This window comes from Coenobita brevimanus, chromosome 79 (assembly GCF_032717465.1).
Source record: "Coenobita brevimanus isolate Jiangsu-jjx chromosome 79, ASM3271746v2, whole genome shotgun sequence".
NCBI classification, from domain to species: Eukaryota; Metazoa; Arthropoda; class Malacostraca; order Decapoda; family Coenobitidae; genus Coenobita; species Coenobita brevimanus.
Genome location: NC_137032.1, coordinates 2,512,409 through 2,537,500, shown reverse-complemented (window position 1 = coordinate 2,537,500; position 25,092 = coordinate 2,512,409). Strand labels below are relative to the sequence as shown.

The window sequence follows — 25,092 nt, the reverse complement described above, 5'->3', positions numbered from 1 at the left end:
ATTGTCCGTATTCGCTCAATTTCAAAGCAATGGCCATCATACATGGCCATCTGAGTCCCCCAGCGGGTGGCTTCTTATGACTTAGTATCATCCAGTTCCCAGTAATGGTTTTCCAGTTACCTCCAAAAACCTATAACAGTAGCCTATTCGCGGATTCTCGGAAACTGCTTAAGGTACTGACTTGAAGTTTTTGTGGGACGTAGACAAGGTCAGGGAGCTGGTCTGAAATGACTATGGGCCCATTTGGGCCTGTAGTTTCTGAGATCACCCATGGAAAGTAGCTTGGGCTCCGCCATTTTTGCTCTTCGAGGGTTTTGTTGCTTTCACCTTCGCTCAGCATGTTTGACGCTCCTCTAAGGGGCCCTACTAAACGAGCTCTTCATATCGGGGTTCCAGCTATATGAAGGGTGTTGAAATCACCAGGTCCACGGATGGCTACAGTCTTGGGACATTGGGGAATAAATCAGCCCATGCAGTTGAACGGAGGAAGAAACTGGATATCCTCATCATGTGGTGAGATACTGAAATTGTTAATGGCAATTTCAGTTTTCTAGTTATTATTATTATTATTATTATTATTATTATTATTATTATTTAGTAGTATTAGTTGTTGAGTGAAGACGAAGGGGAGCTGCAAGGCTTGGTGGATGAGTTTGAGAGAGTGTGTAAGAAACGGAACCTAAAGGTGAATGTAGGGAAGAGTAAAGTGATGGTCTTTGAGAGAGGTGAAGTTAGTGAATGTACAGCGAGGTTGGATGGTGAGGAATTGGAAAATGTGAGTACGTTTAAGTACTTGGGTAGTGTGATGAGTAAGGATGGAGATTTGGAGGGTGAAGTGCTTGAAAGGGTACAGCAGGGAAGAAAGGTTGCTGGTTCTTTGAAAGCAGTGATAAGAAACAGGGAAGTGAGCATGGAAGTGAAAAAGTTACTACGTGACAGTATTGTGATACCAACTCTAACGTACGGAAGTGAAGCTTGGACATTGTTGGAAGGACACAAGTCAAGAGTGAGAGCAGTGGAAATGAGTTATTTAAGAGGAGCCTGTGGAGTCACGTGGAGAGACAGGCTGACGAATGAGGATATAAAGGAGCGTTGTGGTGTGGATGTGGATGTGATAGGAAGCGTTATGAGGAACACACTGAGGTGATTTGGCCATATGGAGAGGATGGAGGGTGAAAGACTGACGAAGAAAGTGTATGTGAGTGAGGTGGAGGGGGGAAGAGGGAGGGGGAGGCCGAGGATGAGATGGAGGGATGGGGTGGAGAGGTATATGAGAGAGGGGGGTGTGAGTTGGGAGCAGGGCAGTGAAATGGCGGGGGACAGGGCGACTTGGAGGCGATTTGTTTGTGGCCACCCCAAACGGGATTGAGGCGTCTGGCAATAGATAGATAGTATTAGCAGTAGTAGTAGTAGTAGCAGTAGTAGTAGCAGTACTAGAATTTAAATAAGAAAAATGTATATCGAAGAAGAGAATACTGTAAAAAGAAAAAGAAGACGAAAGCGTAGGCTGAAGGGGAAGAAAATATAAAAACAAGGAAGCAGAAGATGAGGGAAGAAAAGAAATTCAAAGAAAAATGAGAAGATGAGAAGATGAAGAAGGAGGAGGGGTAATTGAAGTAAAAAAAAAGATGAAAAAAGAGGAGGAGGAGGATATTAAGAGAATAAAAAAAAGGGAAAGGGACTTAAAAAAAAAAAAAAAGAAAGAAAATATGTAAAGTTGAGAATAGAGTGTGGATCTTGGTGAGTCCTGGCTAAACTTGTTCCATTAATACGTAAACTATGTCCTTGATTAAACATTTTTCCTCGCTCCAACTCCCCCCTCTCCCACCATCACCCCCACCTCGTTTACTGGAGGTCCTCACGTGCCTCTCGTGCCCTGTCTTTCCAGCAGCCACGCACGCAACGCACGCCCATACACACACTCGTGCATATGGCCGCACTAGCTTACACACACTGAACATTATCATCATCATCATCAATCCTCCTCCTGCTTCTCCTCCTCCTCTTTCTCTTCCTCCTCCTCCTCATAATCATCCCGCCTCTTTTTCCCACTCGGAGTTGGGGTGAGATAGGGTCCAGAAATTAAGGAAAAAGAAGCGACATCCCTGTAGAAGAACAAATTAACAATACAGTCATGGAAATGGACCACACATCCATTCACCATTCAGACGTCCAGAAACCTGACTCAGTCTCTCAGGCACACCTCTCCACACATGGACGTTTTTAATATTATCTAAAATAGAGTTCGTTCGGTGACTGTGAAGTTGAGAAGCGAATCCACTGTCATGTACTTCTCCCGACCTCACTCGACCCCACTCTCAAAAAATAGATAAATAAATAAAATAAAAAGCCAGCTCATCCCTGGTCAATTCCTAAGCCTAGTCTACCTTCGTGCCTCTCCTCGCACAATCATTTGCCATATATATACACCTTTTTTCTTTTTTTTTTGGGGGGGGGGCCACCACACCTCCCATCTTAAAATTCATTCATATAAATTCATCTTACCACCCTAATTGTACCCATTTTTTCTCAGTATAAACGCACCATCGAAGCACGTTCTCTGTATCACTATGTTCCATGGTCTTCTATACACTACTTTTTTTCACAAATCACATAATTTCTTATCCTGTCGACTCTGAACCACACAGACAAGTTCCAATAACTCAGTCTCCTCAACATTAGCTCTTGACTTTTTTAACACACACACACACACACACACACACACACACACACACACACACACACACACACACACACACACACACACACACACACACACACACACACACACACACACACACACACACACACACACACACACACACACACGGAGAGAGAGAGAGAGAGAAAATCATGAACACGTACTAGGTCACACTACATCCATGCAAGCGTTTAGATGATAAATGAATCCTTCAGCCACGTCTTGGAATTGAACCGAGGTGCGTCTGCCAACCATGCCACCTAGGCCCGTATTCTCGTCGGTAAGGAAGCTCCGTAACACCATTTCCTGAGCGGTTTATATTGTTTATTGCACCGTACCATCCTCTTCTGTGTAGTACAATCCTTCCGATATCGCCATACTCAGCATAAATAAAGTACAGAAGGATATAAATCACACATATTCAAAAATAAATCACTAAAGAAGAGGAGTTAGGGAGCTTTCTGACCTGACGAGAGCACGGACCTAGACTTAGAAGCAAAAATAAAATAATACTGACGTCTGTAGGTTGTTGCACCTCTTGTTATGGCTTCAGGATCTTCTCAAACGTGAACCAGGTGGACTGCAGGCTGAAGTTGTCCCTCACCTGCAGTCTACCATCCTTCTTTCGGGGGATAGGCAGGGAGCTAAGGGACATTTGGATAAGCCAGCAGCGGATCTGTCCTGATTTATCGGTACCACCACGTGAAGGCGTCCTGCTTCATCACTCGTCCTGGGATTGAAAGGGTTAATCGATGCCAGAGTAATTAAAACTTCAGAAATATGCCTCCCATGCCGACGTCTTGAGAGAGAGAGAGAGAGAGAGACAGACAGACAGACAGACAGACAGACAGACACAGAAAAACAGAGTAATTATCCTGAGTGACTTCCTAAATTAGACGAGTATTATACCCAGTCCTTACCATTCATGAGAGAGAGAGAGAGAGATCACGAAGACATATCCCTCAGGAGGTGAAAATGCGAGGGAAGGAACTAACGGAGAAAAGTAATCAGACGAAGAGAGTAAAAAATATGTGATTGGCTCGCAGAGTGTAAAAGAAAAAAAAAAGAAAAAGAAAAGAGGGAGGCGATCCATCTAGGACGGTGGGACAGGTGTGACACGCAGAGAGAGAGAGAGAGAGAGAGAGAGAGAGAGAGAGAGAGACTACATGTAAGCACGCATCGTTATCTTGTATTCTTTTATTTCCCCATCAGGAGCGTAGGATCCCGGGGCTCGATTATTTAGTCCCAGTATTTAAGGTGATGTTGACCAGTCGCTCTTCCTTGAGTGTGGAATGAACGTCAATCACCCTTCGATATAAATCCCAGTGGCCTACATCCGATTGAAATACCTTGACCCACTAGACCACCAGGAGTCCATTTCGTAATAAGTTGTTTCCATGGCTACAGGAAACTATTTAATGCAGAGTCGCCTGTTTGCAGTACATCAGGTGAATGGATGGTGGGCGGTAACGCTAACACAATACGGAAGACATTGTGTTGCCCAGGCCCATAATGGTGATTAGAATGAGCACTGGAACGCTCTCACTAGCACCACATCCTTTGCGATTTATTCTACACATAACAACTGCACATAAAAGGGTTGCAATCATTTTTAACCAAGCACTCGATAAAATGGTCTGAATCTCACAAGGATTATTAAGTACATTTATTAGTACACGCTTTGTTGTCTAGTGGATCAAGGCACTGTAATCGGATTTGGCAGATAAGGCTTTATATCCAAATGGTGGCTGCGGTTTTTGTTTATGTAATACAGCTCAGGGGAGAGCGGCTGGTCACTCGCCTTTAAACATCTTGACCTGAATAAGGTCCCCAACGCTCCTGATAAGGCATTGATGGGTTAGGTGAATGATAGATAGATAGACAGATGGATAGGTGGATGAATAGATAGACGGATGGATAGATAAATAAATGGACAGGTAGATAAATGGATAGATAGATAGATTGATAGAATTTTTGTGTGGAACGTACACCAGGGAAATGCAGCAGAAAAATATGAAGCCTTGAACAATGAGTGGATGGATTGCGTGGCCCATTTTTACTGACACTGTTGATATATGAGTCTCCTGTTTCGGTATTATTCCCGTTCCTGCCCCTTGACCCCCTCAACCCCACGTAAGATGGAAAGATGATGATGATGGTGATGATGATAACGATGATGATGATGTTGATTTCACTCATTATGGCTTTCTTCTTGGTAAACAAAATCTTGGTGTGGCAGTTAGAATAAGGTATATGTAAAAATGTGGCAGCGTTCGTGCAGCCTCATAGATTATTTTTTTTTCCGCCCTTTTTTTCGTCACTCTCACCTGCTGCACCCCCCTCTCTCTCTCTCTCTCTCTCTCTCTCTCTCTCTCTCTCTCTCTCTCTCTCTCTCTCTCTCTCTCTCCTGTCCTTTACTGGCTTCGTCTTCCCTGCCTCATGCATTTTAGCTCAGTCCTCCACACCCACCTCACTTCCCTGCCACACTATCTTTCACAGTCCCACTCTTTGCTTTTGTCCTCCTTCCTTCATCACCCTCACTGCGTTCCTTCCTCTTTACTCTCTCCACGTTTCCCACTTTCATCCTCTCCCTTACTCTCTTCCTATCTCTCATTTGCCCATTCCTCTACCTCTCTCACTGTCTTCCTCTCACTCACTCTCTGCTTGTCCTTCCCTCACGGCCCTCCTTCTCTCTCACTTGCTTCCTCTCTCTCACGTCTTCACTTCCGCCTCTCCATCACCAACTTCTTTTCTCTCCCTTCCTCTTCCTCTTGCTCTCTCTCACGTTTCCATTTCCTCTTGCTCCCTCACCCTCTCCCGTTCTCCCTTCGTCACCTTTAACTCTCACTTTCATCTCCTCGCCCCCACATCCACCCCACCTCCATGCTTTTCTCACTCTTTGTTTTCAATCTGATTTCCTTCTTGTCCTCCCCTCCTTCACTTCCTCTTCCTCACCCCTTTCTCCTGCTCTCTTAATATCCTCTGTTTTTTGTTTTTTTCCTTTACTCTCTTCTCCCAGCTTTGTCCAATTCTTCTCCCTTACTTTTGGTGTCTTCCTCTTACCCTCCTCTTCTCCCTTCAGACATTTCTCTTCGCATTCCTTTATCTCTCTTACACTGCATCTTGTTTCCTGCCCCCTTGAATCTCCACCTTCCACTTTAATTCTTCATCTCTGTCCTTACAGTTCCACCATCCTCCCTTCACTTTTCTCTCCCTTCCTCTAACTGCATCTCATACTTTTCCTTGTTCTGTGCCACATCCTCCCCTCCCCTTTCCCTTTCTTCTTTTATCTTGCTTTCTTCTTAATCCCTCCTTTGCTGCCTGGCTTCCCCTTCCTTTTCCTTCCATTTCATTCCTGGCGGGTCTGTTTTGTTACAAAGAAAGCTATGCCTATGATATCTTTACCTTTGAGCTGATGATATGAGCAGCGTAATCTGCGCCTTGAAAATTTAAACCGCATTAGTTCATCTAAACCTTCCTCATACGGTTTGTTCCATAATCTGGACATCATTTTCGTGACTCTTCGCTGCACTTGCGCTAATTTCTCCATATCACCCTTATAATAAGGTGGCAAAAACTGATTACTCTACTCGAAATGAGGTCTTGCTAAGGAACTGTATAAGGTGAAGAAAATGTTCTCCGATCTCCGTTCAAATGTTCTTTCAGTAAATCCTGTTAGTTATTATCTTCACATTCCCTCCCCTCCCACCTCTCTCTCTCTCTCTCTCTCTCTCTCTCTCTCTCTCTCTCTCTCTCTCTCTCTCTCTCTCTCTCTCTCTCTCATGTTCTTGCCTCAATTTTTCTCCTTCGTGTATCCGACTCTGGACATAAACTAGGCAGTCTGTTGCCTGAAGCCCAGAATTCCTCCCACGCCTCCACAGATGACGCAACACACCCTCACACATCATCACTTTACTTCCTGCTTCCTCTCTCTCTCTCTCTCTCTCTCTCTCTCTCTCGTTTCCCTTCCCCCCCCCCCTTTTCTCTCCATCCCTCTTTTTCTCTGACTTTCCTCCTCTCCCCGTCCCACTTTAACCCCTCCACCACCCAGCTTATTCCCCAAACTTCCCTCTTTCTTTCCACTCCATTTCCCTCCCACCGGTTTTCTCACACCGACCAGCTGTTTCAATTTTTCTAGGCGTCGTATTTCTCCTTGATTGCTGGGAATTCATTAGAGCCGATCATTTTCTGCTAGTGGTTTTGTGATGCTGGAGAGGGACGCCTTCATGTGGTGGCGCTGATATAACTGGGTGGGTCCATTACGTTGTCATGCAGACGTCCCTCAGTTTCGTCCCTATCCCCCCAAAGGAGGGTGGTGGACTGTAGGAGGACAATTTAAGCCTTTGGTCCACTGGGTTCAAATTTTAACCACTACTGCAACCATATATTAGATTTTCTTTTTTTACATTAGCAATTTCAGTCGTCTGACTTCAGTGTTAGCAGACCACTAGAGTTCTCCAGTCCATGAGAGGGTTATTCTTACCTCCATTACTATTCTCAGGCTCCTGCATTCACAGTCAACCGAATACAGTTGTCTGGTGCCAGCTGGAATAGAGCACTAGAACTGTACCAACCATGAGCGAGTTACTGGTACCAACAAAGACACTCTCAGGTTCCTATGACTAGCCCTCAGCTGAATAATTTCGCTTGAGGGTATCCTGAATAGAATACTCCTACCCAGACCATGAAATGATGAACAGTACAAATATTGACTCTCTCAGACACCTGTACTCACCATCAGTTCAATAGAATCGTTTGACAACAGCAGAAATAGATTACTAGAGTTCATCTTACCATGACTGGGTTAATGGTAATAGTACTTACGGTCTCAGGTTTCTATGCTCACTCGGCTAAATAACATCGTTTGATCTAATAGCTAGAAGAGAACACTAGACTTATCTAAACCATTAGAGGTGTAAGCAGCTTATTATTAAATAGTTGCCGTCAAAAGTCCTTCTCCACATTATGATATTTATTCTCCATTTGTGACAATATTGGAATGTAATTATTAAGTTAATAAACATAATAACTGAGTGGTTAGAACAAAGACTTCATTAATTATTCATATCATTATTTTACATATTCAGTATATATTGGATATACTGGTGAGTCATTATAAGTATAGAGTGTTTAATTGTACCTGACGGTATACTATCAAACTTGATTCAAAGTTTAGTGTGTTTTCCAGAAATGTGATGGTCCTTAGTTGTGAAGTAGGTAAGAATGAGTCTTCTAAGTTACTAGTGGGTTTTTACATGACAGACCTGGACCATTCCCCTTACCTACCTGAATACTAAGATGACAGTTGCATGAAATCCAATGAGCCTAATTAAAATGTAGGAATGAACGCGCATGGTTACTAGGCAAATCAGCCCTCCCGTCTGACAACACTCAGCCATCAGCTGAGCTGAAAGGGTTAGGGGTGTTCATCTGCCTATAAGAAACACGTTAGAGCAATTTGTCCTACGATATGAGTACAGTATTAAATATTTTTTTTTTCTATATTGGGTGATACCGCAGAGAGATGACAGCTGAGTGGGAGCAGAGTTTAGGGAGTACATTGTGTGGAAAAAGAGCCAGGCCGAATATTTTCTTGTAAGACAGAGTGGACGTATGTATGAGATACTGGCCTACCATTGGAGGAGTGGCTGGACAGGCTGTGTTATAAGCGGCTTTGAGGATTTCATAACACATCTTCCGTAGCTATTGACTCTGCACATTACAATTCAGTGTCTTCTTGTATATTAGTAATGCAGACTGTGTCGGTTTTGAGGCGATATAAGTATAATACAAGAGGTAGTTAAGTTGTAGTATGCAAAATGTATTTCGAAGGAAGAGTACGACGAAACATATACGTCACCTTGAATACAGTCCAGCAGAACATCCATTCACTCGATATAGTGTAGTACTTCCTATAGTGTCTCTTCAGTGAGTGGCAGACTAAATCTCTTTTGCTCCAGGAATCCTTTTATCACACTGAACGAAAACCATATAACCAGCCAGTGAATATACGATGGCCTGGTGGGTTATGGCTCTGCAGCTGGATGAGGCCGACGAGTATTCATATCCTAGGAATGGTTGGGTTTTATTGCTCACATAATTCTGCTGATAGAAAAGTGACTGGGTATGCATATGGTCGCATGTTATTTATTTTATCTTATTTTCTTACGTATTGCAAGCACTGGATTGGCAGGGGAAGTAGAGATGAACTGTGAGCAAGGAGCTTAGAGGTTTTATTTATTATTTTTGGGGGCCACTTTAGGGGGAACTCTAGGACTGGGAGCTAGCCAGATAGATACGGGTAGATGAATAGATAGAGAGATAGATAAACCGTCTGAGAGTGGCTTTTCTGTATCTGTCACATATCTATTTCTCTGTAATTTATCTGTTTTCTGTCACTCGCACTTTTATGTTCTCAGTTACACCCTTCAGCTTCACTCCCACTCATACGCTTTGACCCCTTCAGTCCAACTGCATCTCTACCTCTTAACCCGGCCACCACCAGACGAGTTTATTCCATTCAGGATGAAGGTTTTACTGGTGTATATTTAACAAAAATCTCCCCTGTGATGAAATAGTCTGGAGTGAAACAGAATAGTGAGAAAAGTAGAGCACGTTATCAGAGTGGAGTTGATAGAGAGAGAGAGAGAGAGAGAGAGAGATTAAAGGAACGTAAATTTGGCAGGTGAAGAGAGCGAGAAGTGCAAGGATCAATATCAAGAGCGAGGCTTTGTGCGAGTGTTGAGTGAGCAAGATTAATGTAGTGTGATAAAGAAAAGAAAGAGAAATGGCCACGGGAGCGCTGCAAGAAACTACTGGGGACGTGGAGGAGGGGGAGTGGGAAGGAAACAAACATTTGGGGGAATGGAATGGTGAAGGTGGGAAATTTGAGGTGAGGGTAAGGGTGAGAGAGGTTTGAGAGGTGAGAGAGTGTGAGGTAAAGTGTGTGTAAGAGGTAACAGGTGTGTAAATGATGTGTTCAAGAGATAATATGCAAGAGGTAAGATGTGTGTAGGAGATGAGAGGTGTGTAAGATGTAAGAGGTGTGTAAGGGGTAAGATGTTTGTAAGAGGTAAGAGGTGTGTATGAGGTATGTGATGTGTAAGAGGTAAGAGGTGTGTATAAGGTATGTGATTTGTAAGAGGTAAGAGGTGTGTAAGGGGTAAAATGTTTGTAAGAGGTAAGAAGTGTTTTGAGGTAAGAAATGTGTGAGAGGTAAGAGGTGTAAGAGAGGCTGAGGGTTAGGCGAGAGTGGTGTAGAGTGAGTGTGAGGCAGAGTGAATGTAAGAGAGGGTGAGTGTGTTGTTGTTCTTGTTGTTGATCGGCCTTGGTCTGTCTGGATGAGCAGACCCTTCAACAGCAGGCAAGCAACCGCCCCTGCAGGGTCGTCCCGTGTAGTGAACCGATGTCCCCTTGCGATTAACAGCGCCCCACGTCAAGGTTGGGGGGAAAATGTGGAGGTTTGGTTCCTAGATGGACGTAGCATTTGCCTCTTTCCATCCAGTCAGCAGTGGCACCATAGTAGGCTCCACATCACTCTGTTATCTGGTTCTATGGTTACCACCGAGTGTTGTAAATGGTTTCCTGGGTTAAATGAAACCATTAGGTTTGCAGTTCAGTGCAGAGTCGCCTGAAGTGAAAAAGAGTAATAAAAGGAGACAGGAGGGAAAGGGGGAATTAGGAAGAGAGGAGAGCAGAGATAGAACGATAAAAGTGAAGAAATAAGTAGGCAGCACCACAGTGTGAGTGGATGGTGGTCGCCACCACCTTCCACCATGAAGGTGCCGGTGAGGGAGTGTGGCGAAAGGTGCCGTGGTGGAAATCGCAATGTGAAGACGATGCAGCTTAGGAAATCGCACTAATGCTGTGTATTGTAGGTATGACAGATGATGATTTTTATTACTTTTAACCGATGGACATCCCTTACTGCCAAAGGGTTAATAGGTCAAGTCTGCATGGGCATGGGCTAGATTTCGTTTCTAGCCAGTAACCTTGACATCTGACCCATGATTTTCGTATGTTCTGACCTGAGCTATATAATTATCTATAGGTGCCAACCCACATGCAGTGGGGTTTTAGATAAGGCTTTTCGAAATTAGGGCCGTATTATTATCCCTCGAGGGCTAAGTTGTAGACAAGCCCATATTATGATTTTATGATAATTATGTGAAAATGACAGATCATGTTTTGTCTTTCTGTAGAGTTGCTGACTGCACTCCACAGCGTGGCATGCAGGCTAGTTGCAACGAACTGTTACAGGTTTCCACTAATGATCATCAAATTTTTTAGGTTTGCTTAGAGTTTGATGCACTCAGTTTTAATAATATGGCCCATAGAGTTATAGCAGCAACCCAGGGCTCGTCTGAACGTGAACCTGGTGAACTGAAGGCCAAAGGGACCCTTCTAACGCAGTTCACTGTCCTCATTTTGGGAGATAGGGAGGGGGATCAGGGATGTTCTATAACCAGACAGCTCATCCGCCTGGTTATACTGATGCCACCACATTAAATGTCCCTCATTGGCACAGCCGGTAAAGATCAAACAGACAAACAGGGACACACACACACACCGCCTTCTGGTCGGCTAAGGAAGCTCCCTAGTACCTCTTATCATAACTGTTGATATTGCATATAACACTTAAATACCCTCGTGGAATACATCGGCATAGTTTATAAAAATATCGTAAAAGTAAATAGTAGCTAGCCGTTGCAGAAATAAAGTAGTAAAGAAGAAGTGACAGACAACCTCCTTAGCTGACAGGAATAAGAATCCACAGGCATATACACGAGACCCAAAAAAAAGGGGGTGGAGGGGAAAAGAAGTTACCTATTCGTTGGAAGGAAGTCAGAGATATCAGTACAGGACAGCGAAATAGTCTTCCATCTCCGAGGACCTATTGAATGTCTGGTGAGGTAGTGAGCGCGTATTAATCGTCCCCAGTGCGTTGTTGGTCGGATCATGAGCTTGGATGGTGCTGGCCATGTCTTAAGCAACACCAGGTTGCTTATCTCTTGTTACGTAGGCACTCACTCTATATAATACTACCTCCAGGTGTCTCAACACTGAAAGACAGACCCTTCCTTATCAGTCCAGGAAACCATTTACTTCGCTTGGTAGGTAACTGTACAGCAGAATGACTGCTTTGTGGACTAGTGGATTCAGACGCTTCAGTCGGGCAACCTGAGCGTATTAATATCACACCATTAACTCTCCCATGCCCAAGATGACTCTAGTACTTTATGCCATCTGAAGCCACGCGATTTTATTCAGCTGATAGCCACATGTACCTCGAGTATTGATGATATCCACCTAGGAAAGGGCAGCACAGTCATGTAACGACATTAGAAACTTAAACGACGAATGACCATTTCTAAGCAGAGAGAGAGAGCAGAGGTGAAGGTATGTTTTAAGCTAAGGCATGACTGAGAACAGAGGAGTTGAAACAAGATGCTCCGTGGCCCTGTGGTGTACCCACTGGCCAGACCCTCACACCCTTTGACGCACCAGAAAAACATGCAAAACTGCGACACAGCTGAGAGAACACGGCGCCAACTCGTGGACGAAAAATAGCGGTGAATATTTCCTGGACGCCCTTGTTTTCCCGCACCACCACCACCGCCACCACACCCAGGACACAAAGATTTAGGTATTAAAGGTAGCATAATATATTGCACAATTGAGAGCTCTGCAGGACACCGCAGAAGACACAGGACACAATTACTACAAGACAACGAGCTGCACAGTTATTATTCTAGTACGCCGCAGCAGGGGCGTACCTAGAGATTTGGGGGCCCGGGGGTCTAGGTGTTTTGCGGGGCCCCCCTCCTGGAGGGGGGCCCTGCAAAGAACCTAGCCCCCCTAATTCTCAAAACTTATCTAATATCTCAGCCGGGATTGTCGGGATGATAAATATATATATTTTTAAATATTAATAAAAAAGCTTATAAATTTTTAAGGCTTTTTGGGGCCCCCCTTCAACTGGGGGCCCGGGGGGCAGTTTCAAACAGCCCCCTCTGCCCCCCCTCAGGTACGCCACTGCGCCGCAGCACAGCACTGTTAATATATGTTGGATTAGATTATTATTACTGTTATTACCTCTGCCAAAGAGGTTATGTTTTACTCTGCGTTGGTTTCTTTGTCTGTCTGTCTGTCTGGTAGCAGGATGACTCAAAAAGTTACGAACGGATTATAATGAAATGTTGTGGAAGGGTGGGACATGGCCTATAGAAAAAGTGACTAAATTTTGGACCAAATTCGGATCTGAATCCAGAGTATCCCGCACAATATCTTCAAAAGTTCTCAGTGAATTTCAATGAAATTTTCTGGAAAGGTGCGCCATGGACTAAGAAAGAAATTATTAAATTTTTGGGCAGATCTGAATACTATATCCACGGATCTGGATCCGGATCCTTTTTAATGGCCATTGCATTGGAGGTGTGCGATGTCTGGCCGCTTTCTGGTGTACCTCCTCCAGGAGGTATATGTTTTTGCCCGCGTTTGTTTGTTTGTCCGTCTGTCTGTTGACAGAATTACTCAAAAAGTTAAGAATAGATTATGCTGAATTTTTTTGAAGGGATAAGGTTTGGCCCAATGAACAATCGATTAGATTTTGGTTGTGATGTGGAATTTTTTGTCTTTTTCACACCATATCTCCAAAAGTTCTGAATGAATTCCAATGAAACTTTGTGGAAGGGTGGTCCACGGCCCCAGAAAGAATTCTTTCAATTTGGGGGAAGATCCGGATCCTGCCGCACAGTAACTCAAAGGTTCTAAATGAATTTCAATGAAATTATGTGAAAGAGTGGGCCATGGGCCAAGAAAGAATTAATTAAAATTTGGGGGCGGATCCGGATCCGGCAATGGCGGAGGTGTGCTCTCTCTGAGTGCTTTCTAGTTGTTATTATTATTATCATTAGGTCAGGTGCGGGTAAGGGGATGGATCTATTATGATGTGGCAGGGGTAAACCAGCTCTGCTGTCGGGCCCCGCTGCGGATGTCACTGTACTGCGCAGTTGATCCTCGTTCGGTGTGGTGCGGTGAGGATCTGTCCCTTCTCCCCTGTGGGGCTAAGATGTGTATGAATGTGTTTGAATGGATGAGTAAATGGGGAGTGTGTCGTCCTATCTCGGCTACCTCCCTTTCCTTCGGAGAAGGAGCCTAGGTACATAGATAAATAGATAGATAATTATTATTATTATTATTATTATTATTATTATTATTATTATTATTTCACTTAAGCATTGGGTTAGGTAGGGCTCAGACAAAGGGAGAGGAAGCACAAAAGAAGGATAACCATCACTAGCATGCCCAGTGGAATGGGCTAGACACTCACTCACGCACCATTCAAGTCCCCGAAATCCCAACCCTACCTCACAGACCTATGGCAAGTATCTGCACGTATCTTTTCTTCTTTATAAATGCGCTTCACATTGTCTGACGGATTAAAAAAAAAAAAAAAAGTGTGTCAGACCACTGTCCTTTACTCCTCCGTATATGACTATCCCAACCCACTGACTCCCCTGCCACTTGTCCAGCCTCATGAAATTCCATACTTTCTCTCAAATTAGAAGACTGTTCAGAAATTTACGGAAAGACATTAATACTGCAATTTCGAGCATAACAGCAATATGACAATGGTTAACAGTGTAGGTTGGCAGTAGGAAAGAGGAGTGGATAAGTAGAGAGAGAGAGAGAGAGAGAGAGGAATGTCTGATGGAAGGAAAGTTGAGAGGGGGATGGATGGAGGAGACAAGAAGGGAGGGAGGAAAGTGAAATGCGAAGGTAGGAGGAAGAAATATAAGGTTTAATGGAGGAGAGAGAGAGAGAGAGAGAGATCACTGGTACCCGTAATTAGAGACCTTGCTAACTTTGTACAGTTAAGCGAGTTACCACCACTATCACCACCGCCCCTCCTCTCTCTCTCTGTCTCTCTCTCTCTCTCTCTCTCTCTCTCTCATTTTTAATCAAGATCTTACACACACCGTCATAAAATGGAGAAGAAAAAGAAGACGAAGTGGAAGAGGAGGAAAAGGAAGAGGGGGCAGAACTACTCTCGTCTGTCATTTATCGAGAGCAACAGTCATATTTTTCATTACCAGATTATTATTGCATAGTTTTGATAATTCTCATACGTATCTACGCTCCTGTTGTTCTTTCTGGATCTTACCTACCTGATTTATTAGTAGGGATTAGGATGGTGATGACGAGGAGAACTGGGATGAGGAGGAGGAGGAGGAGGAAAACTGATGATGATGATGTGGAAGAGGAGGAGAAATGCGATGATGATGATGATGATGTGGAAGAGGAGAAATGCGGTAATGATGATGATGATGATGATGATGATAATGTGGAAAAGGAGGAGAATTATGATGATGATGATGATGATGATGACGATAATGATGTAGAAGAGGAGAATTGTGATGATGATGATGATGATGATGATGATGATGATGATGGTGGTGGTGGTGGTAATTATGATGATGAGGAAGACGTCAGCTAATAAGTTACAGTATCGCCCATGGATGCTGTGCTGGATGCCAAAAATGTTTTTACACGGCAGAAAATGTTGTTCCTCTTCCTTCACTAATCGCATTACGTAGCTGCTTGAGTTGGAGCTCCATTAACTCACCGAATATACAGGCTGTTCTAGGAAAGATGTGAAAATTTTTTGGAGGTGATTCTTGGTGTAGTAGTAGTGGTGGTAGTAGTAGTAGTAGTAGTAATAGTAGTAGTAGTAGTACCAGTCCCAGGATCAAATGAAACCTGAAGCTAGTGGACTGCAGGTTACAGTTGTCCTCCTTCTGCAGTCCAACCTCCTCCTTTCTGGGGATAGGGTAGTAACTGAGGGACGTATTTATAACCATGATGCGGAGCCGCCGAGCTATATCGATGCCACCACGTGAAGGCGCCCCCTCTCCGGCACCATTCTTCGGGCAGTTTTGAATAATAAATAATATATCAACCTGGGTTCTAGCTCCCAGCCACTTCGAAGCTATAGTTAATGATTATCGTATGGGAGAAAATGGGATTCCTCATAAATCATCAGTAGAATCATCAGTAATTGTAGGTAAGTGACGGCTGAGATTTGAACCCACGTTGAAACAGTATTATTTGCCCAATATTGACTCATAAATAACCTGAAGTTTCTTAGAGATTCCCCACGACACCAGGTAAAAAGTGTGTTGAAGAGTCGCGGGAAAGGGGAGGAGTTGCAAGGAGAGGGAGATACTGAGAAAAGGGTTGATACTGAAGTTATGGAGTGAACGTTCGCTGACAAACTAACACCTGGCCGATACTGTCGAATAAATAAACCTAGAAAATAATGTGGCAGACCTGGGAGGAGGGGAAGGGAGTGGAAGGAGAGGGAAGGGAAGACTGAGATTAAGGCTAACATTGATTTCATGGAGTGGACGCTGACAAACTAACACCTGGTCGATTTTGTCAAGTAACCAAACCAACTCGTACATCCTACCGCTGTTTACCGCTGCTATCTTTCATCATCTATACCCTTTATCTCCCAGTACCCTCTACTTAACGCCCTATGTCTGCTACCAGTATTATCTTCCGTGTCAGCGCCTGTGATTCTTGTGTTCTGCCATTATCTGTCAGCATTACCGTGTTTCACCATCTCTGCCTTGTGTCTGTCCTACCTTCCTCCTGTCCACCGTCTGCCACCACTGTCTTCTGTTTCAGCATCTGTGCCTCGTATCTGTCGTACCTTCCTCTCGTCCACTGTCTGCCACCACTGTCTTCTGTTTCAGCGTCTATGCCTTGTCTCTTTCATTTCCAACCCTGACCACCATATATTTTTGACCATTTTGCAATGTATATGTCTCCCCCTCCTCACAAAGGTACAATGACTAAGCAAATGAAGACAGACTGATTGATTGACTGACAGATCGATAGGTAAATGAGAGAGAGAGAGAGAGAGAGAGAGTGAAATAGCCAGATAGATAGCTAGATTAGTAAACTGATAAAGACAGAAAGACAGACAAACGGGCAGACTGAAGCAGAGTGAGTGAAAGTGGGAGAAACACGCATTAATTAACTTATTTTTACGTGTATATTTTCTCGCATATTCAGGAGGGAGGCTAAATGCAAGTCTCCTGTGAAATTAAATTCTGTTAAAAGTATACTTGCAATATTTATTTCCTTGAGTATGTCTGAGCTCTCTCTCTCTCTCTCTCTCTCTCTCTCTCTCTCTCTCTCTCCTGTATTTTGCGAAGACCATACGTCAAGCATAGGTTGAAATGGATGGTACTGTTTATAAATGGATAGGTGGATGGATGGATGGATGGTTGGTTGGATGGGCAGTTTAATTGATGGATGCATAAAGGGTTCGTTGGATGGATGGATGGATAGTTGGAGGTATGGATGAATGAGTAGTTGGAAGGATAGGTGGGTGGATGGATTGACAGCTGGATAAATATAAGGGTGGATGGATGGAAAGGTTAGGTGGATGAATGGATGGATGGATAGTTGGATGGATGGATGGATGGGGAGAGAGAGAGAGAGAGAGAGAGAGAGAGAGAGAGAGAGAGAGAGATCCTTTTATCTGTTTCTCGCTACGTATACATCAATCAGCCGTCTTGTAATACAGTTTAGATTAATGCAGCTTATTACGTGCCAAGTAAAACCTTCACCACAGCCGCCTTGGATGATCGATAATTTCATGCACTGTCTCTCATCACATCACTACACAACAGGGTCGTTCCTGTGTTGCATTGCCCTTGCATATTCTTGTGTACGAGTGTTGCAAGAATGTCTCAGTCAGCTCTATCAGTGTTTACTTAGCATTATTTTCTGCTTCACACAACCCTTTTTATGCGCTGTAGTCTAATTCCAGACGCCTTAATCCCGTAAGGGGTAGCCACAAACAAAACGCCTCCATATCGCCCTCACCCCTGCCATATCACTGCCTTGCTACCAGCTTACACACCCCTCACTCATATACCTCTCCAATCCATGCCTTCATCTCATCCTTGGGCTCCTCCTCCCTCTCCCCCCGTCCACCTCACTCACATACACTCTTCTCGTCAGACATGCGCGGTAGTGTCTGTTAATATCAATTTTATATTACTTTACTGCATGTACATGTATCGTCATTTCATTTTAATTTCATCGCGTAACCGGACCATCTCCTCGTAGGGAGGGTGACAGCAGGAATTAACCCCTTCCCATGCATGCCAAGTATGAATAGGGAAGGGGCGTCTGAAGGAAGGGTGATGCATGTGAGGGTGAAACTAACGTATTTTCTGTTTTTGTATGTGTTAGAATTTGTGTAAGTAATTATTGGTTGTGTAAAAATTTTATGAGGCAAGCGAAATGTCTGAGTCGCTCATACTAACAGAGAGTGTCATCCCAGCACCACATACAAAATACAGGTACTTCCAAGAGAGTCAAGGAGGCGCAATGTATGGACCTCCCTGTATGACCCTCTTGATTCAGATATATTTTAAAAGGTAGAAGAGCTTACTGGTGTGCTATATGTAGAAATAATTAACCCCTCACATGATCGAGACAAGTCATTTCACTGAAGCTAAAAGCAGACGATTTTATTCAGCTGAGCAGTCATAAGAGTTTGAGGCCTGTATTCTTGTCGGTTGAAGCTCCCTAACACATTTTCCTAAGCGGTTTGTTTTGTTTATTACACCTTACTGCGCTCTTCTGTGTTAAATAAATTCTTCTAATATCGCTATATTCTGGATAAGTGTTTTACAAAAGGATGTTAACCACCCATACACAAAAATAAATCGCTAAGGAAAAGATGTTAGGGAGCTGCCTGAGCTGACGAGAATACGGGCCTCAGATTCGTATAACAAGTTCTCAGCTGAAATAAAATCGTGTGTTAGCTTCAGTGGATTATTCGAGCTGACCCGACCTTTGGAGTGGGGAAGGAGGTCTCGTTGATGATGAAGATTGATGATGATGATAATGATTATGATGATGATGATGATATGCATAAATAAAGTAATAAGGAAGTGGGATATCAGGGAACCACCTAACGCCACGAGTACAGTGCTTACATTTCACCCACTATAACATGTTGGAGATTTACTTCTACAGAATACTTCGCGTAGCTCAGTAACACAAAACTACGGCTCCTCATCCCACACACTTCTTCATGACTAGCACAGTATATTAGTGTGAATCTATTGTTGCAGCTCAATGGCAGATTAAGGTAAAACTATATTCGGTAACTTTACATCCTTTCCATAGCACATCTCAGTGACTGGCATCATATTCCAGTGTTAATCCCTTGCTACAGCTCAACATTCGAGACGGAGAGATGGCAGTATTAGGCCAGGTTACAGTGGACACAAGTTCATATGATGACCTTTCAATCCCTCATGTGCCTTGCGTTTTGTATTTTTAAGACTTGATATATAGACGTGGTCGTATATGTGCTGTATGTAGGATATAAGTAAGAAATAGTGCCAGATAATAACTACAACAAAACCTTCCTACCAACGTCCCTTTTTAAACCTCCCATTCCCCTTTAAACCTCCAATTCCGCTTTAAACATCCTACCCCCCTTTAAACCTCCCATCATCCTTTAAACCTTCCATTCCTCTTTAAACCTTCCATCATCCTTTAAACCTCCCTCTTCCCTTTAAACCTCCCACCTCCCTTTAAACCTCCCATTCCCCGTTAAACCTCCCATCATCCTTTAAACCTCCCATCTCCTTTCAAACATCCCATCCCGTTTTAAACCTCCCATCGTCCTTTAAACCTCCCATCTCCCTTTAAACCTCCATTTGCCCTTTAAACCTCCGTTAAACCTTCCACCCTCACCTGCAGCCGGCTCAGTGCACGTGTGAAAAATTAGTTGTAATTAATTGGTGTCATTAACATTTTCACTGACGCCACGACGGTCCATTATGTTAGAATTATCATCCTTATTGCTCTTATTTATCGGGGTAAAAGGAATTTGGTGTGGAAATTAATGGGGGATATTATGTGTGTGTGTGTGTGTGTGTGTGTGTGTGTGTGTGTGTGTGTGTGTGTGTGAATGTTAAATCGCTAAGCAAGAGGTGCTAGGGGCCTTCTGTTCTGTCTAGAATACGGTTACCAGTTGTTATAATAGGATAATTGTCTCATGTCTTATTATTTTTTTCACTCATTTTTTCATCTCCGAGTTTGAGAAAAAGTTAGCCTCTTCCACTGCACTTCATTATCACAAATCAAATTTACCGATGGTGGTAAAATTGCAGAATATCATCATTATCATCATTATATTCATGCCAAACCCCGGGATTCCGGTAATGTTGCAGTAGTGTCTAACCCATCAATACAGTGGTCATAGTATCATTCCTTTCCAGAAGATAAAAGTTTGACTACCGTTCTGCAGCGACAGTTTTACACTTAAGGACATATCTACCAATTTTCTCTTTGTCACATCGTATCATTGAAATCATCTTTGTACAGAGAAAAATGTCTTGCCTCACAAAGCTTAAGAATGGTACCCAGGGGAGGAAAGTGATTAAAAGAGTTGGATTAATTGGCGGACGTTTGTATCTGTGGCCAGGGAAGCAAACCAAATCTCTCATATCTCAGGAATATTAGCCAGCCGAAGAAAGTAACAGGTAGAAGTGGTGAAATATTAGGAGAACATTTATCCACCACCGTGCCTGTGTTTCACGTAATGTTTAAATGATGCAGTAGGAAACATGAACAGAAAAATATTTATTGTATATGGAAGGCATCAAATTAATTCAGGAATCTGGAAATTATGTAAAAGCTATTGGTTATGCAAGGCAGACGTGTATTCTGTTTTATTAAAGCAGACGGACCAATATATTTCAGCCTATTACTGTACTTCACTCGTATTTCACTGTAGGTCGCCCACCATAACCTGGCGGAGATTTTCGTCTTTTTGAAGTCAATTTCCTACAGTTTAGTGGCACAATATGACAATACTTTGGCGCTACTCTTGTCATAGCATCCTTTTGTTGGCAGCATCATATTCTAGTGTCAGTCATAAAGACAACGAGATTGCAATTTTACGCTACGTTAAAGTGGAGAAGTTGGATAACTAGTTCTTACCAGGAACCTTCTCCGTCACATGCAAAATAATGGAATACAGTACACATTTCATCATCAGCATCATCATTATCGTCATTATTATCGTTGTTATTAATATTTTTATTAGTAGTAGTAGTAGTATTGGTATTAGTATTGGCATTAGTATTAACATTATAATTCCCATAATGGCAGTGCTCTAGTGGACATTAGTGCGGGGAGGGGTTTGGTGTTAGACAGCACCCTCTATAGGCACAAATGATTAGCAGGAATACGTGGCGAGTGATGAGAAGGGTGGGTGGTGAACTGAATGAAAAGAAGGCAATGATTGATTATGTGTGTGAGAATGAGAGAATGAGAAAGTATACAAGAGCATATAGAGGTTGGGGGAGCGGACTTTCTGACCACCACTTGGTGGTGATGAAAGTCAAGATTCAAATGCAATGGAGGAATAGAGGGAGGGAAGGACAGGAGGAAGTAGTACATACAGCGAGGGTAGAAAGGTCGCAGATAATGGAAAAAAAAAAAAAAAAAAAAAAAAAAAAAGGGCACAATATAAGAGAGAAGTGGAGGAGCGATTGTGTAAGTATGATTTGGAGCAGACCGGGGGGGGGGGGGGTGCAAGACATGCACATAAGAAATCTGTGCAGCATGTGAGGTGGTGTGTAGGGTGAAGAGAAGACGTACGGGGGTGCAAAGAACAGCATGGTGGCATGAAGAGGCAAGACAAGCTGTGGCGCAAAAGAAGAAAGCATAAAATGAGTGGATGGGAAGCAGAAGCACGGAGAAAGTTGAGAGACAGCGGAGAGAGCTATAAAGTATGTAGAGAGGAAGAGAGAGAAAACATTAGTAAGAGAAAGAAGAGAGTGGATGAGGAAATTGGAAGGAATTTAAGTGTAAAGTGGAGGGAATGTAAGAAAATGTTCTGGAGGGAGATAAAGAGAGTTAGACAGGGTGGTAAAGAAGTTAGTAGGGGAGTGAAAGATGAAAATGGTAGATTGACAGTGGAGAAGGGATGAAAAGTGAGCAGATGGAGAGAACACTTTAAGGAACTGTTAAACGTAGAGAATGAATGTAATGCGGGTATACGTGGCTGGGGCATGGCTGAGAGAAGGAGGGAGGTGAGAAGGAAGGAAGAATTCAGTAGGATGGAAGTAGTGGAAAGAATGTAAAAAGTCAAAATGGGGAAAGCCCCAGGAACTGATGGAGTATGTGGTGAAATGCTGAAGCATGGAGGAAAGTAGTAGAATGGATATGAAAGATGTACAGGCCTGGGACAAAGGTACAATCCCTGTGGACTCAGTATTAAATGAGGAACTTAAAGGAATGTCTAAAGAAATTATAATCAGCTCTTGAATTAGACAACGACGACAGAAGCAGCAGTAAGCAGGCGATGCATAAACCATCCTGTCGTCATTCTCCCAACCGTAATTTCCAACAGAAGCACAATATGATGAAGGCTTTGGGGGGTATCTAAGGAAAATAAGTGAAAGGCTGGAATTAGACAACTATGGCACAGGCAGGAAATAGTCGAAGCACAATCAGCCTGCCGTCATTCCCTCTAAACATAATTCCCAACACAAGTACTATGAAAGCAGACTTTGAGGGATGTGTCTAGGGGGGGAAAGAAAAAAAGTGATCCTTGACGATGGTGACAGATGCAGAAAACATTTGAGTCATATATCAGCCTACCATCATTCCCTCGAATTATAATTCCCAACAAAATAAAAAGCAAGTATAAAACTAGAAATCAGTCAGAGAGTGCATACCTCCGCCAGTGCCATTGCAGGACCCAGATCCGCATCCGGATCCGCCTCAAAATTTAATAAATTATTTTTTTGCCCATGGCCCACATACAGCAAAATTTCATTGAAATTCATCGAGAAGTTTTGAAAATATCGTGTGGAGAAACAAACATAGGTGAATACATAACCTCCTCCAACTTCTTTGGCGGAGATAATGAGGGACATGGAGTAGTATGTAATGAACAAGTAATGATAAACTCTGGAAATAGACATATCACAAGAAGACAGATAGTGATGACAGAAGTAGGAAGCCGAAGAAGCACAAAACAGCCATCCATAATTCCCCACAAAATCATAAATAAGATGAATGACTTGAGGGAGTGTCGCAAGTAAAATAAGTAATGAAAAGCAATAACAAATAGACAGACAAAGCTAACGGAACTAGGAAGCAGACGAAGCTCAAACCATCCTGCCATCTTCTACTCCCCCCCCCCCCCAACATAATCCCCAACAAAATCACAAATAAAGTATGAATGACTTGGGGGAATGGCTTAAGGAAAATGATAATAAACTCAAGAATCAGTCGGCCAACAATAAACAGACAGCCAAAGATGACAGAACCAGGAGGCCGACGAGGCACAAACCATCCAGCCATCATTCCCTGCAACCATAATTCCCCACAAAAGCCCACATCCCTGCCCGAGCGACTGCCTGCAGGTAAAAAGGCCGGCCCTCTCTCAGCCCCAGCCTCACTCCAACTAAATTACTGCGGCTGAAGGACTACCCTGCCTTTAAGCCACAGGGGAAGGCCAAGGCTTTGCGAATAATTTGATTGCTTCAGTCAAATTTGTTACCACAGAGAGGACAGGAAATGTTGGGTGGAGTTCTGTGGTCTGTCTGTCTGTCTGTCTGTCTGTCTGTCTGTCTGTCTGTCTGTGTGTATTGAAAGTTTTGATTGCCTTTGTAAAATTTGTTGCTAGGGAGAAGAGGTCTGTGGGGGGTTACATGGTGTGTCTGTCTGCCTGCCTGTCTGTCTGTCTCTCTTTGTATATGTTTGTTTGTCTCGCTCTCTCTTCTATTTGTCTATTTTTCAGTGTCTGTCTGTCTGTCTGTCTCTGTCAGTCTGTCTGTCAGTAAGTCAGTCAGTCTGTGTGTATGTCCATCCATCGATCGATCTATCCATCAACCTTTTTTCTGTCTGCCCATTTATGTATTTACGTGTCCGACTCTGGGTAAAGGCTTCAGGGCCTATCCCTAAGTCACAGTAGTCCTCCTTGGGGCCCAGTAGTCCTCCTACATTTCCACATGTCACCACTTCGGCTCTGGCACCCACCATCCCTATTGAATACATGCTAGGGCTGTCTCATACAGGACTGGTGTACTGTTATTAGCAGGGGTACTTTTGTGACATGTCGGAGGGTCATCTGGGGGAGGCGGTGGCTCAGTCGGTAGAGAGGTGGCCTGTAGTCCTAACGGACCCAGGTTCGAATCCCGGCTGGGGCAGGGAACAGTTTAAGGATTTGAATTTCATTAAAATCAGGCTTTACTGATCTACCAAAAGACCCGCCGACATGTCGTAAAAATACCCCCGCTAATACCAATACACCAGTCCTGTATGAGACAGCCCTAGCATGTATTCAATATGGACGGTGGGTGTTAGCGCCGAAGTGGTGACATGTAGAGGTGTATGGTATGTAGGAGGACTGCTGGGCCTTGAGAGCAGGCTGTGAAGCCTATGCCCAGAGTCGGACACATAAAAAAAAAAAAAAAAAAAAATCAGAAAAGCCTGCTCTCTTTATGAAATTCAGATCCTTAAACTGTTCCCTGCCCCAGCCGGGATTCGAACCTGGGCCCATTAGGATTGCAGGCCGCCTCGCCTCTACCGACTCTGCTACCGCCTATCTCTCTCTCTCTCTCTCTCTCTCTCTCTCTCTCTCTCTGGAATATTTTGGTTGGACTCTTTAAACTTTTGGCATTAGGTACAGGCAAATAAAACCCTTAAGAAACAAAACTAATAAATAACTAAAGAGATAAATAAAGAAAAAGAAAGTCCACCCATATTAAAAGGGTTGAAGGTTGTGTGCAAACCCTCTGTTGTAAAAAAAATATATATATATCCAAAACTGAATAGAATATCATGGAAAGTTAGAATATAATAAGAAATAATTTGCGTACTGGAGGGGTTAACAGTGTTGGAGGGTTATAATAACAGTGTGTATGTGGTATGGTGGGACAGTAATGCCCTAGCTGTTGCTGTTGCTATTCTTGTTGTTGTTGTGGTTGTGGTGGTGGTTCTTGTTATTGTTACTGTTGTTGATGCTGTTGTTGTTGTAGTTGTTATTGCTGTATTGTTATGATTATTGTTATTTTTATTATTATTAGTAGTAGTAGTAGTATATTATTATTATTATTATTATTATTATTATTATTATTGTTGTTGTTGTTGCTGTTGACCCAAGTTTACATGAATGTGAAGCCAGTGGACTGCAGGCGGAGGATTTCCTTTTCCTCCAGTTCACATCCTCATTTCGGGGGATAGGGATTTAATTGAGGGACGTGTGTATAACCTGGCAGTGGAGTCACCCTGGTTATATCGGTACCACGACGTAAAGGCGTTCCTATCTA

General features: G+C 43.3%; 1 protein-coding gene across 1 annotated transcript in view; it reads left to right on the top strand.

Annotated features, from left to right (window-relative positions):
- Positions 1-25,092, top strand: part of LOC145408967 (fat-like cadherin-related tumor suppressor homolog) — a 335,831-nt gene that overhangs the window by 143,545 nt on the left and 167,194 nt on the right. The window lies entirely within an intron of this gene.